At 40.2% G+C, this 12,922-nt stretch overlaps 1 protein-coding gene across 1 annotated transcript in view; it reads left to right on the top strand.

Moving 5' to 3' along the window:
* FAM81A (family with sequence similarity 81, member A) overlaps positions 1-12,922 on the top strand; it is a 56,553-nt gene that overhangs the window by 23,892 nt on the left and 19,739 nt on the right. The gene's annotated exons all lie outside the window — the stretch shown is intronic.

Here is a 12,922-nt window from a genome sequence, read left to right as displayed (position 1 = left end):
AAGCCTCATCTTTCTCCCGCGGAGCGGCTGGTAGTTTCGAACCGCTGACCTTAAGGTTCGCAGCCCGATTCGTAACCACTACGCTACCAGAGCTCCTTTAGTTAGTAGTGGAGTGCTTAACTGTGTCACCCAAGGGCTCTTGGGAATTCAAACAAACAAGTCTTTTTCAGCTCTTGATAGTGTGAAAAGTGCTGCTCTAGCCCCTCACTACTCAGTGTGTGGTCCCCAAACCAAACTGCACAGCCATCACCTAATATCTGGTATAGAAATGCAGAAGGCAGGCCCCACCCAGAACTAGGGATTCGAATCTGCATTTTAACTAGAACCCCGGTTTACTGCGCATGTTAATGTTTGGTAAACAAACCCTGCGCTAGGCCTTCTAGGATTACTCTGATCTAGCTGGGACTAGATTGCCCAAAGCATTTGTGGGTCTCTTCTGCCCTCTGCTGCTACTCAGGAGCCACGTACATAAATGTGTCCCTCTGCACAGGAACTGCCCAGTACATGGGTGGATGGGGTCAGTCTGAGGTGAAAATGAAATAGTCCGCAAGGGCTAGGAGTGGAAGGAAGAACAGGGACCTCACTGGGGCTTTAGAAAGAGGTTTTAAGTGGTAAGGCACATTCATGGAGACAGCACATGAAGGTCCTTGAAGGCATATGTGTTTGGTTCAGCTGGGTAAAAATCAGTCTAATAGGAGAAAAGCGGAGTGCAGGACCCTACTCAGAGCAACAGGGATGCCAGAGGTGGAAACAGAGACGATGACGTGGAGAGATGGAGCAGCTGGGGACTTTAGACCTAGAGAGGGAGAGGGGAATGGGGGTGGGGGGGGAGAGGAGAGGGAATGGGGGGGACAGGCTTGCAGGGTGTACACTTTGGTTGGTTGATGATGCATGGAGGGGATTATGGATGATTGTAAAGCTAATGTTCTCCCATGTAAACAATCACATAATTCATAGTAAAACAGTTAAAAAAAAAATCAGTCTAATAGCAAAGGGGATTGAATGCAGGGCTGGCTGGCCACTCTCCATCCATGTTTGCTTTTAATCTTCATCAGGATGAATCCTGATTAGTATGACCCTTGGTCACAGATAGCCTGCTGCCCTTAGCAGCCATCTCCTCACCTCTCTCTACCCTTGTACTGCACCTTTCAGCTGTGAACACTTGACTTGGTATTCCTGAATGGGCTTTGCCTTCCCTGCCTCTTTTCTAATGTCTAGAACGAATTACTGTTGAATTACAGCTTGTGATTGATGGCAGCCCATGTGCTCCATTGGGTTTTCATTGCCTGAATTTTGGAAGTAGCTCTCTAAGCCTTTCTTCTGAGGTGCCTGTGGGCGGACTCAAATACCACTTAACAACAACAATGATAACGCTAATGGAGTACTGGTGTGGGTAAGCACTGAACTGCTCATCACAAGGTCGGTGGTTCCAATCTACCAGCTACCCTTCAGAAACCCTAGACAAGGTTGCTATGAGTCAGAACTGATTCAAAGGCACTTAACAAAAATGACCGAACTCTATGTTGGACCTTTAGAGGAACTGACAGACTGTTTTCCAAAGTGAATGCACCATTTTTCATGCTACTGGCAGTGTATGAAGGTTCTAGTTTCTCTGTATCCTTGACAACACTTGGTATTAGCTATCTTTTTGTATGGCTATCCTAAAGGGTGTGAAGCAGTATCTTACTGTGGTTTGGATTTGGATTTGTCTGATGGTGTGAAAGTTAAGGTTTTTGTCATCTTGACTGGGCCAAGATTCTCAGTGATTTGGCAGTTGAGATGTAGCTACTCCCCATGATGTGATTTGATGTAATAAACCAATAAGAGGATTAAGGGTGAGATGTTGTTGTTGTTGTTAAGTGCCATCAAGGTGGTTCTGACTCATACTGACCCTGTATAGGGTTGCCAAGGGGCAACTGGTAAGTTTGAATGGACGACCTTGTGGTTAACAGTCCAGTGCTTATCTTTTATCGCCACACCGTAAGCCTTGGAAGTAGGGTTTGGAAGGTGAGAGCCTGTCTAGATGGAAGTGGTTTAGTGTGTGTCATCAAAGGAGTGAAGTTGTGGAGAAGATGAAATGCGGTGGGCACAAGTAGAGGAATTAGCAAATGGAGGAGGAACTTTCTTCATTGGAACAGGAGGAAAGAAAGGGGAAGACGAATACAGATATGGAGGTGATGGTGGCAGAATTAGGGAGCTTGTATTCTGAGGGAGGCTTGTTGTTAACTGCCGTCGAGTCGGTTCCAACCCATAGCAGCCCTGTACAGGGTTTCCGAGGGTGCAAATCTTTACGGGAGTAGAAAGCCTCATCTTTCTCCCGCGGAGCAGCTGGTAGTTTCAAACCGCTGACCTTGAGGTTCGCAGCCCGATTTGTAACCACTACGCTACCAGAGCTTAAAGAGAAAGAAATAAATTGTGAAATAGGTATCTCACGTAATAGAAAAAATAACTTGCTGCAGAAACAGAGAATTGCCAAACGTGTTGTGGGATTATTAAAAATGAAATTCATCAGCTCAGTAGCCACATTTCCTGGCACAGATCAGCCAGCCTATGCCGGAATAAGAATCAGAAGAACCATAGAATAAATCAGTGGGCAAAATTTATCAAAGACTTCTATATTAAGCTACCATTTAGCTTTATGTTTTCCTCTAGTCTTTAAGACCTTAATGATGTGTATGTACAGTAATTATTGTTTAGATTCATATGTGCTATGCCATCATGTCACAAGCTGTCAGAGGAGTTCTGCTTAAGCACATTGCCCGAATCATGCTTGTTTCTGGATCCTATTGATGGACTTCTGGCTGTCTTACTCTACTCTACTCTTTCACCAATGGGACTTCTAGCAATGATGTCACTTGGTGGCCTGATGGTCACAATCATGAGTGTACCTGGAAGAGTACCATGACACAACATGTTGGTGACCCAAGCCATGGTATTTTCAGTAACTTCATATGCATGCGAAAGCTGGACAGTGAATAAGGAAGACTGTAGAAGAATTGATGCTTTTGAGTTATGGTGTTGGAGGGGAATATTGAAAGTGCCATGGGCTACCAAAAGAACCAACAGATCTGTGTTGGAAGGCATGCAGCCAGAGTGCTCCTTGGAGGCCAGGATGACCAAACTTCATCTCTCATACTTTGGACATATTATCAGGAGGGACCACTCGTTGGAGAAGGATATTGTGTTTGGTAAGGTGGAGGGTCAGAGAAAAAGAGGAAGAACCCCAGTGAGATGGATTGGCCAAGTGGCGGCATGGATGGACTCAAGTGTGGCAACAATAGTGAGGTTGGCCCAGGATCAGGCAGTGTTTCATTCTGCTATGCATAAGGCCGCTATGAGTTGGTACCGACTCGATGGCATCTAACAATAACAACAACAACAATGGGAGGAGATGGTTGAAAAGCCCAATATCATCTGAGCCCATGGAAAAGCACATAGCCACGGAGGGCTATAGCTGAGAGTGAAGCATCCAGCTGATATGAAGTGAGGGGAGTTGCACAAGAACACCCAAACTTGTAGATAGTACCCATTTGACCTAGCCTCGATGGCTTGATAATCAAAACTTGACTAGATGAAGATTTAAAAAAAAAACACAAACAATTTTTGATGAAGGAAACAAGGGTAAATTGCTATAATTTGATGAACTTGACCTGTACTCATGGATATGTTGTCGTTATTATATGCCATGGAGTCGGTTCCGACTCATACCAACCTGCACACTGTTTCCAAGGCTGTAATCTTTATAGGAGCAGAAAGCCTCATCTTTCTCCAGCAAAATAGCTGGTAGTTTTGAACTGCTGACCATGAGATTAACAGCCCGATTCGTAACCATTATGCTTACCAGAGCTCCTTACACATGGATATAGTAGCTCAAAATACCAACAGAGAGGGAAGGAGTCTTCACATCAAGTTACAATACCCTCTGTATACAGGGTAGATAGGAACGAGCAACTTTGATATGGCTACCTAAAATGAGGGAGTGATAAAGGTATGAAATGACTGGCTTACATGTTTTCAAGAGGGAGTTTAGTTTAAGAGTGTGCAGGGGAAGAGTCCCCACTGAATAATTTTCATCTTGCCTAGGTGGATCTGGTGAAAAGAGATGGGGATAAGATTCTTATGATTCCATAGTAATTGTTATCATGACTAATTGCGGCTGTCACAATTTTAAAGGTAGAAGGTTTGTAATAAAAACAGGGGAGTGGTTAATCTTACAGTCCAGAAACAGAGGACCCTAGGATCATCAAAGGAGAAGAGCACAAGCTGAATTCAAGACCTTATCCAGAGAAGAAGCGACACCTGAGATTGAGGCAGAGATGGGGACATGGAGAGAGGGAGCAGCTGAGGACTCTAGATTCACGGAAAGAGAGGGACTAAGAAGAACTGGTGGCCAGTAGGCAGGCTTGCAGAATGTGCCCTTTTGTGGTGTAAATTATTGTGCCTGAGTGTTAAAAAAAAAAAAGAACACAAAGCTAAAATGAATAGCGAGAAATACTGTTAAGTGATGATATATGGAGGGGATTATAATCATTGTAATGAAGCAAAGCATATGATTTGTTAAATGTAAAACTGATGATCTGCCCTGTAAACTTTCACTTAATTCACAATAAAAACTTTAAAAAAAATAGATGGAAGAATTATACAGAGTCACTGTACCAAAAAGAAATGATTGATGTTCAAGCATTTCTAGAGGTAGCATATATTTCAAGTACTGATGGTACTTAAGGGAGAAGTGCAAGCTGCAGTAAAGACATTGCTGAAAAGCAAGGTTCCAGGAATTGATGAAATACAAATTGAAATCTTTCAACAAATTGATGCAGTACTGGAGAAGCTCACCCATCTATGCCAAGAAATTGGGAGACAGCTACCTGTCTAACTGATTGGAAGATATCCATATTTGTGCACATTCTATGATATTAATGTTGTCGTTGTTGCTAAGTGCCGTTGAGTCGATTCCAACCCATAGCAACCCTGTATAGCGTTTCCAAGGAGTAGCTGGTGAGCTTGAACCGCCCACCTTGCAGTTCAAATGACTTTGTAGTCTGGCTCGTTAACCCACAGCACACACTGGTCAGATGGAATTTACAGGATCAGGTTATATTTTGAGGCAATCTCTTTTGAGATATAAATGACAGAGAAGTGAACAGAAGGAGAGGCACCTACATCCATTTAAAAAGAAGAGCAGGAGTAGAGTGTGTCCTTTGTATCTGGGGTCCCAGTACTGTGAAGCTCCCCGATTCAAGGGAAGACAGATAACAATGCACATGGAGATTTCCAAAGAATGCTGGGCCTATAGATGTTGGAACAAGATGATGACCATTCTCCAGAGCTGGCACATGGAATTTGAACTTCTTGCCCCAAAACTGTGAGAGAATAAACTTCTCTTTGTTGAAGCCATGCTCTTGTAGTGTTTTTGCTGTAGCAGAAACAACAATAACTAAGAAAATGAGCATCTTAGATGTGAGATTAATGTCTATCAAATTTGTGATGTTTTATGCCATTATTTCTTCAAGTCTTCTTTCTTTCTGTCTTCTTTTTCTGGGGTTTTTATGATGTTTATGTTGGCCCTTTAATGGTATCTCTCAAGTCCGTTTGACTCTGTTCATTTTTCTTCATTCTTTTTGCTTTCTGTGCCTCAGACTCAGTAATTTCACTTTTCCCATATTCAAGTTCACAGCTTCTTTTCTTTGGTCTGCTTAAATTTGCTGTTAATTCCTCTAGTGAATTTCTTAACTTCAAAATTCCTGTTTAATTTCCTTTTTATATTCATATTTCTTTATTGGTATTCTGCTTTTGTTCATGCATTGTTTTCATAATTTCCTTTAGTTCTTTGTCCATATTTTTCTTTAGTTCTTTGAACATATTTAAGACAGTTATTTAAAATATTTGTCTAGTAAATATAGTATTTCAAGGATGACTTCTGTTGCTTTATTTTGCTCTTTGAATGAACTATTCTTTCCTGTTTCTTGGTCTCCCTTGTGATTTTTATTTATTTTTCGACAACTAGACTTTGACTGTTATAATGTGGTTAACTTTGGAAATCAGGTTCTCCCTCTTCTTTGTTTTGTTTTGTTTTGATGACTGAAAGCTCTTAAAAACTATTTTTGCATAGACTTTCTACCTGGTCATGTGTGGTCACTGAAATCTCTCTTCCTTTGGATACATTCAGCTAATATTTTAACAGAGAATTCCTTGAATATCATGAGTTAAAAAGCAAAGAAAGACAAACCAAAAAGTCTCAGAAAACAAAAAACTCTCCCCATCTTTGCAGATTGACTTCGTTCTAAGGCACTTCTTCAACATTTCACCAGGCTTACACAGAGCCTAGAGCTCAACCAAAGGAGAGTGCTTAGCATTTTGTAAGGTCTTTTCTGAGCATGTGTCATGCCCTAAACACATGTGTAGCTTCTTAAAGGCATATATATATATATATATATGCTTTTGAATGCCCTGATTTTCCAAAGAAACTCATACTCCAGCTGTTAGATAAGGTAGTCCTTGGTACACACTCTTTTGCACCAGCAACTACAGGTTAATCATTCATTTTATACTATCCAAGCCATGAGTGCAATTTTTCTGTTTTGTGTGAGTTCTGGGATAGATGAAATAAGACAAGCACTCTAAGCACTCTTTTTTATCTTTTAGATATCTAGCCCATCGCTTAGAATAGAGAAACTCAAATTTTTTTTTTTTTTTTTTTTTTTACTAAAGTCTTTACTGCTTTCTCTGTAATCAACACTGGAAACATGTACTCTATCTTTAAGTCAACCACAGGGGTGTGGACAAGTGGAAAAGCCAGAACATTTTCATGTCATTTTTAAGTTGCTGTTTGCTTAATTCAGCATTCACCTGTTTGCTCCAAACTTTTGTGTGTTTTCCAGAGCCCTGTTAACATTCTGACAGTTTCTACATGTTTGATGTTTCTGTGTGTGAGTAGGGTGGGTAAGAGTGTGGCACTTCGTACTTGTCATCGTTCTGATATCATTCTCCAGGGGCATTTCTTCTTCTTTTTATTTTTATTTTTTTATTGTGAGTTGAGTGAAAGTTTACAGGGCAGATCATCAGTTTTACATTCAACAAATCATACACTTGATTTAATTACAATGATTATAATCCCCTCATGTACCATCAGTTAATGATATTTCTCTCTATTCAGTTTAGCTTTTTTTTCTCTTTAACACTCAGGCATATATAATAATTTACAACACGAAAGGTCATATTCTGTAAGTCTGCCTCCTGGCTGCCAAGCTCTCAGTCCCTCTCTTCCCATGAATCTAGAGTCCTCCACTGCTCCCTCTCTCCATGTCCCCATCTCTGCCTCCATCTCTGGTATCGCTGCTTCTCTGGATGCGGTCCCACATTCTGCTTGTCTTGCATTTATTCTTGGATGATAGGTAGTTTTTTTTTCTCAATACTTCAAAGCTATTTCTTCATGGTATTCTGATCTCTATTGTCTACTGTCAATCTTACAACCAAACTTTGGCGGTTACTTGTCTTTAGTTTCGGGTAGCTTTATCATTGATCATTTGAATTTCATTATGCACTCTTTATTTTCACTTTTACTCACTGAACACTTACTTTCAAACTCATAATTGTCTTTAGTTTTAGAAATTATTTGGTCATTCTCACCTCAAATGTTGCTTCTCTGCCATTTTCCCTGTTTCTTTCAAACTGCTCTGTGACTTTGACCTGTGTTAACAACTCTCTACTTGTCCACCATGTTTTTAAACTTAAAAAAAAAAAAACAAAAAAAACCAAACTGTAATCTCTGTGTCTGTGCTGCATGCTCAGAGAACTCCTTACTATTGGTTCTGTCTTTGGCCATATTCATCCCAGTGTTTGTTGAGCCTATTAAAACAACTGTGACATTTATTTTTAGAATTCCTAATTTTTTTTTTTTTTAATCCATGTATTTGTCTTTCGTCATTGCCTGTTTTTGTATAATAACTCAGAGTTCTCTTTATGGATGTTTATCTATCTTTGGTTTATATGAGTATCTTAAACATATTTTTAAAGTCATTTTATGCCTCTTTTTGTTTTTTTTTTGCAGCTTCTTTCCCTAGTGAATGGAGTCTCATGCAGCAAGCCTCTGGTTTTAGTTACCCTGGCTCCTGGTTTTGCCACTCACTAGTGGAGCTAGTTCTTTTCTCTATTACCCAGTAAGAACTAAAGTCACTCTTAGTTCAACTGTTTTTTAGATACAGAACCCTGGTATCTGTATCTAATCCTGTTAAAAAGAAGAGCTAAACACTTATGTTTCGCTTTGTCTTCTATAGGACCCATCTGCTTTCCATTTTTTCCTATTCTTTTTTAGTCCTTGTGGGTTTATAACATTTTTTACTCATCTTCTGTAGGTTTACAGGCAGGAGCCAAGATAAGGCTCCGTGGTTAGCTGAAAACTGGGTAGTATTTTTTTCAACTTGCAACATTTTAATACCAGATGATTAGTGAATTGTTTTACAAAGCCTACCTAACACTGGTATGCTTTCTATAGTCTTTATTCATGGTTTAGAAACTATTTATCAGTAACATTTTATTTTCTCTAGCTGTTGAAGAGATTTCGTATACACTTTCTCAATTAGTAGTATGTTGCTTTTGATTCCAGGTATTTTGTGTGATTTAGCGAACAGACTCTTTTCAGTATCTAAATCATTTAGAAAGCAGTTCATAAACTTTCTCAGCATTTGGGCTTTCTCAGGGCAGATCTACATGTTAAGGAATGCATCCCCAGTGCTTTGAGGACGACGGTAGACTGCTGGTTGACTGAAAGTGTAACTAGCCACAGGCTTGCACTTCTCTGGGTGTCTTTATAATGACTTGTTCAGTAAGTTCCCAAACAATAGCCTGAGCTCATTTATCTGACTCACTGGGGAGAAGAACCAGAAAAAGATGTCAGATGCAATCCTCATAAATGATAGAAAAATATATGCATACACTGAATTATGTTGGTATAAGCATATTTTTAAAATCTTTAGACAGCATAGTGTGTGTTGAAAAGAAAATATCTCTGCCCTCTCTCCACTTTGTATAATTGTATCTGACATAGAGGTAGGTACTCTATTAATATTTATTGACTAGATTATAGGAGTTCCAACTAAAGCTTCTTGACTTTCACTGGTATACCTGACCTAACTTTCATGAACTGACTCTATCCCACCCCTCTCCAGCTTGGCTGCCTTGTTCTGCAGCCTCATTACTGTTTCATGATGAGCGTAGGCAGAGATGGTAGTTCAGTGACTATTCCATAAAATTGTAATGCATTTTTAGCATGGTTTTAAATTAAAATGTGTCGTGTAATTATTTTTAATCTCACTATAGAAATTATGCATACTTATTGTAGGAAAAGTATATCATGAAGAAAAGACCATGAAAAAGAAAATAAAATCATACGTCATCCAGAGATCACTAATATTTTGTATGTTTTCTTGTACACTTGCAGTGACTGTTAGGATTTGGTCAGGAAAATGGAAACCACTCTATGTATTCTAACAAGAAGGTATTTAATTAAAAAAAAACGAGAGACATGCAAAACCATTGGAAGATTTGGGGGATTGGAAGTAAGGAAAACTGCACTGGCTTTCAAAAAAATCATAAGTGCAAGAATCTCAGAAAGGCACCATTGATAATCTTAGCTCCCTATAATAGCACTCAAGTAAGTGATCTGCACCTTTTAAAAACAACATAAATGATTACTGTTTTGTGGAATAGACCATCAACTGCTCATATGCAAGTTCAGGCTGAAGTTGAAGAAAATGAAAACAAGTCCATGAGAACCAAAATTTGACCTTGAACATATCCCATCTGAATTTAGAGATCATCTCAAGAACAGATTTGATGCATTAGACAATAATGACTGAAGACCAGAAAAGTTTTGGGATGACATCAAGAACATCATATAGGAAGAAAGCAAAAGGTCTTCAACAAGACAAGAAAGAAGGAAATGAAGAAAATGGATGTCAGAAGAGTCTCTGAAACCTTCTCTCCAACGTAGAGATGTTAAAACAAATGGAAAAAATGAGAAAGCAAAAGAGCGGAATGGAAAGGTTCAAAGGGCAGTTCAAAAAATAAAGTCAAGTATTCTGGTAGTGTAGTGGTTATGAATCGGGTTGCGAACCGCAAGGTCAGCAGTTCAAAACTCCCAGCTGCTCCTCAGGAGAAAGATGAGGCTTTCTGCTTCCATAAAGATTTACAGCCTCGGAAACCCTGTTCAGGGTCGCTATGGGTCGGAACCGACACGACGCACTTAACAACAACACCATTATAACAATATGTGCAAAGACCTGAAGTTAGCAAACCAAAAGTAAAGAACACACTGAGCATTTCTTAAGCTGAAAGAATGAAGAAAAAAGTGAAACCTCGACTTGCAGCATTTAAGGATTCTATGAGCTCTGGTTACGAATCGGGCTGCGAACCTTAAGGTCAGAGGTTCGAAACTACCAGCCGCTCGCGGGAGAAAGATGAGGCTTTCTACTCCCATAAAGATTTACACCCTCGGAAACCCTGTACAGGGTTGCTATGGGTTGGAACCGACTCGACAGCACTTAACAACAACAACAACAACATGGGCAAAATACTGAATGATGCAGAAAGCATCAGAAGAAGATTGAAGAAATACATAGTGTCACTGTACCCAAAAGAAATGGATGATATTCAAACATTTCAAGAGATAACATATGTTCAAGAGCCAACGGTACTGAAGGAAGAAGTCCAAGGTGTGCTAAAGGCATTTGCAAAGAACAAGGCTCCAGGAATTGATGGGATACAAACTGAAATCTTTTAATAAACTGATGCAGCACTGGAGGCACTCACTCGCCTATGCCAAGAAATTTGTAAGACAACTACTTGGCCAACCGTCTAGAAGAGATCCATATTTGTGCCCATTCCAAAGAGAGGTGACACAATGGAATGTGGAAATCGTCAGACATATCATTAATATCACAGGCAAGTAAAGTATTGCTGAAAAGAATTCCCAAATGGCTGCAACAGTACCTTGAACCAGAAGTTCAAGCCAGATTCAGTTGATGACATGGAACAAGGGATATCATTGCTGATATCAGATGGATCTTGGCTGAAAGCAGAGAATACCAGAAAGACTTTTGCCTATGCTTTACTGACTAAGCAAAGGCTTGCAACTGTGTGGATCATGACAAGCTATGGACAACATTATAGAGAATGAGTATTCTGGAACACTTAATTGTACTCATGAGGAACCTGTACATAGACCAAAAGGCAGTTGTTCAAATAGAACAAGAGTACACTGAATGGCTTAAATTCAGCAAAGGTGTGTGGTGGTGCCAGGGTTGTAGTCTTTCACCATACTTATTCAGTTTGTACACTGAGGAACCTGATTATATAAAGAAGAACATGGCATCAGGATTGGAGGAAGACTCATTAACAACCTGCCTTATTCAGAATGTTACAGCTTTGCTTGCAGAAAGCGAAGGAGACTTAAAATACTTAGAAGATCGAAGACCACAGCGTTCAGTGTGGGTTGCACCTCATTGTAAAGAAAACAGAAATCCTCACACAAGCCCTAGTGTGGTGTGCAGGATAATGTTCTGGACCACAAAGTCAGTTTGAACCACAAGGTCAACAGTCAAACCTACCAGCTGCTCCTTGGAAATTCTATACAGGGTGACTATGGGATGGAACTGACTCTACAGCACTTAGCAACAACAACAACAAAGACAAATAAATAAAATCATGATAAATGGAGATAAGATTGTAGTTTTCAAAGACTTCATTTGACTTGGATCAACTATCAACACTCATGGAAGCAGCAGTCAAGAAATCAAATGATGTGTTGCATTAGGCAAATCTGCGGCACAGATTTACCATAGTTTGAGGACTAAGGTGTGCCTGACCCAGGCCATGTTTTCAGTTGTTTCATTGTTGTTGTTGTTATGTGCTGTGGAGTTGGTTCAAACTCATAGCGACCCTGTACAGCGTTTCCGAGGCTGTAAATCTTTACGGGAGCAGAAAGCTTCATCTTTCTCCCACAGAACAGTTGGTAGTTTCAAACTGCTGACCTTGCAGTTCACAGCCCTATTTGTAACGACTACGTTACCAGAGCTCCTTCAGTTTCTTCATATGCACATGAAAAGTTGGACATTGAATAAGGAAGATCGTAGATGAATTGATGCATTTGAGTTATGGCATTGGAGAAGAATACCGTGAACTGCTAGAATAAACAGATCTGTATTAGAAGAAGTACAACCAGAATGCTCCTTAGAAGCCAGGATGGTGAGAGTTTGTATCTCATACTTCAGACATATTATCAGGAGGGACCCGTCCTTGCAGAAGGACATCATGCTTGGTAAAGTGAAAGGTCAGCAGAAAAAGAGGAGGATCCCCAACGAGACTGGCACAGTGGCAGCAGCGTGGGCTCACGCTGAACAACAGCTGTGAGGATGGCGCAGGACTGGGCCTTGTTTCATTCTGCTGTGCACCTAACAAACAACAAAAGCAAACTGTCAGCGAATACATTTCTGTTTACTAAAGGCAGCCACTTGTGTTATTTCTGTGATAGCAGCACTACATAACTAAGACATATTGCATAGTCATTTAATGTTGCATGCTTAAGCATTCGGTCTCTACTACAGCCCAAGAGCAAACTAGCAGCTATTCTCAGAAAAGGAATTTAGTGAGTCTTTTATCGCAGTGTGATCAAAGCTCCACACATCGTCTATCTGCCATAGATTCTCTGAGCACCAGTGAATCTACTAAATTGTAAGGCCCAAGGGGAAGAGCTGTTTTCTCTGCAGCTCGGGCCAGATACAGAATCTTTCCTTGCTCTGGGCCCCACAAAGCTTGTAGCTCTGCAACTTCTTTGGCTTAAGATTTGGAGTATACTTCAAATGTGGTAGAAGTTACCTCCAGAATCTAAGGAAGCTTGAATCTTGAAAGTGAGCTGGTGGTACTG

This window comes from Chrysochloris asiatica, unplaced genomic scaffold (genome assembly GCF_000296735.1).
Source record: "Chrysochloris asiatica unplaced genomic scaffold, ChrAsi1.0 scaffold00004, whole genome shotgun sequence".
Taxonomy (NCBI): Eukaryota; Metazoa; Chordata; class Mammalia; order Afrosoricida; family Chrysochloridae; genus Chrysochloris; species Chrysochloris asiatica.
This window is presented reverse-complemented; position numbering and strand designations above follow the sequence as displayed.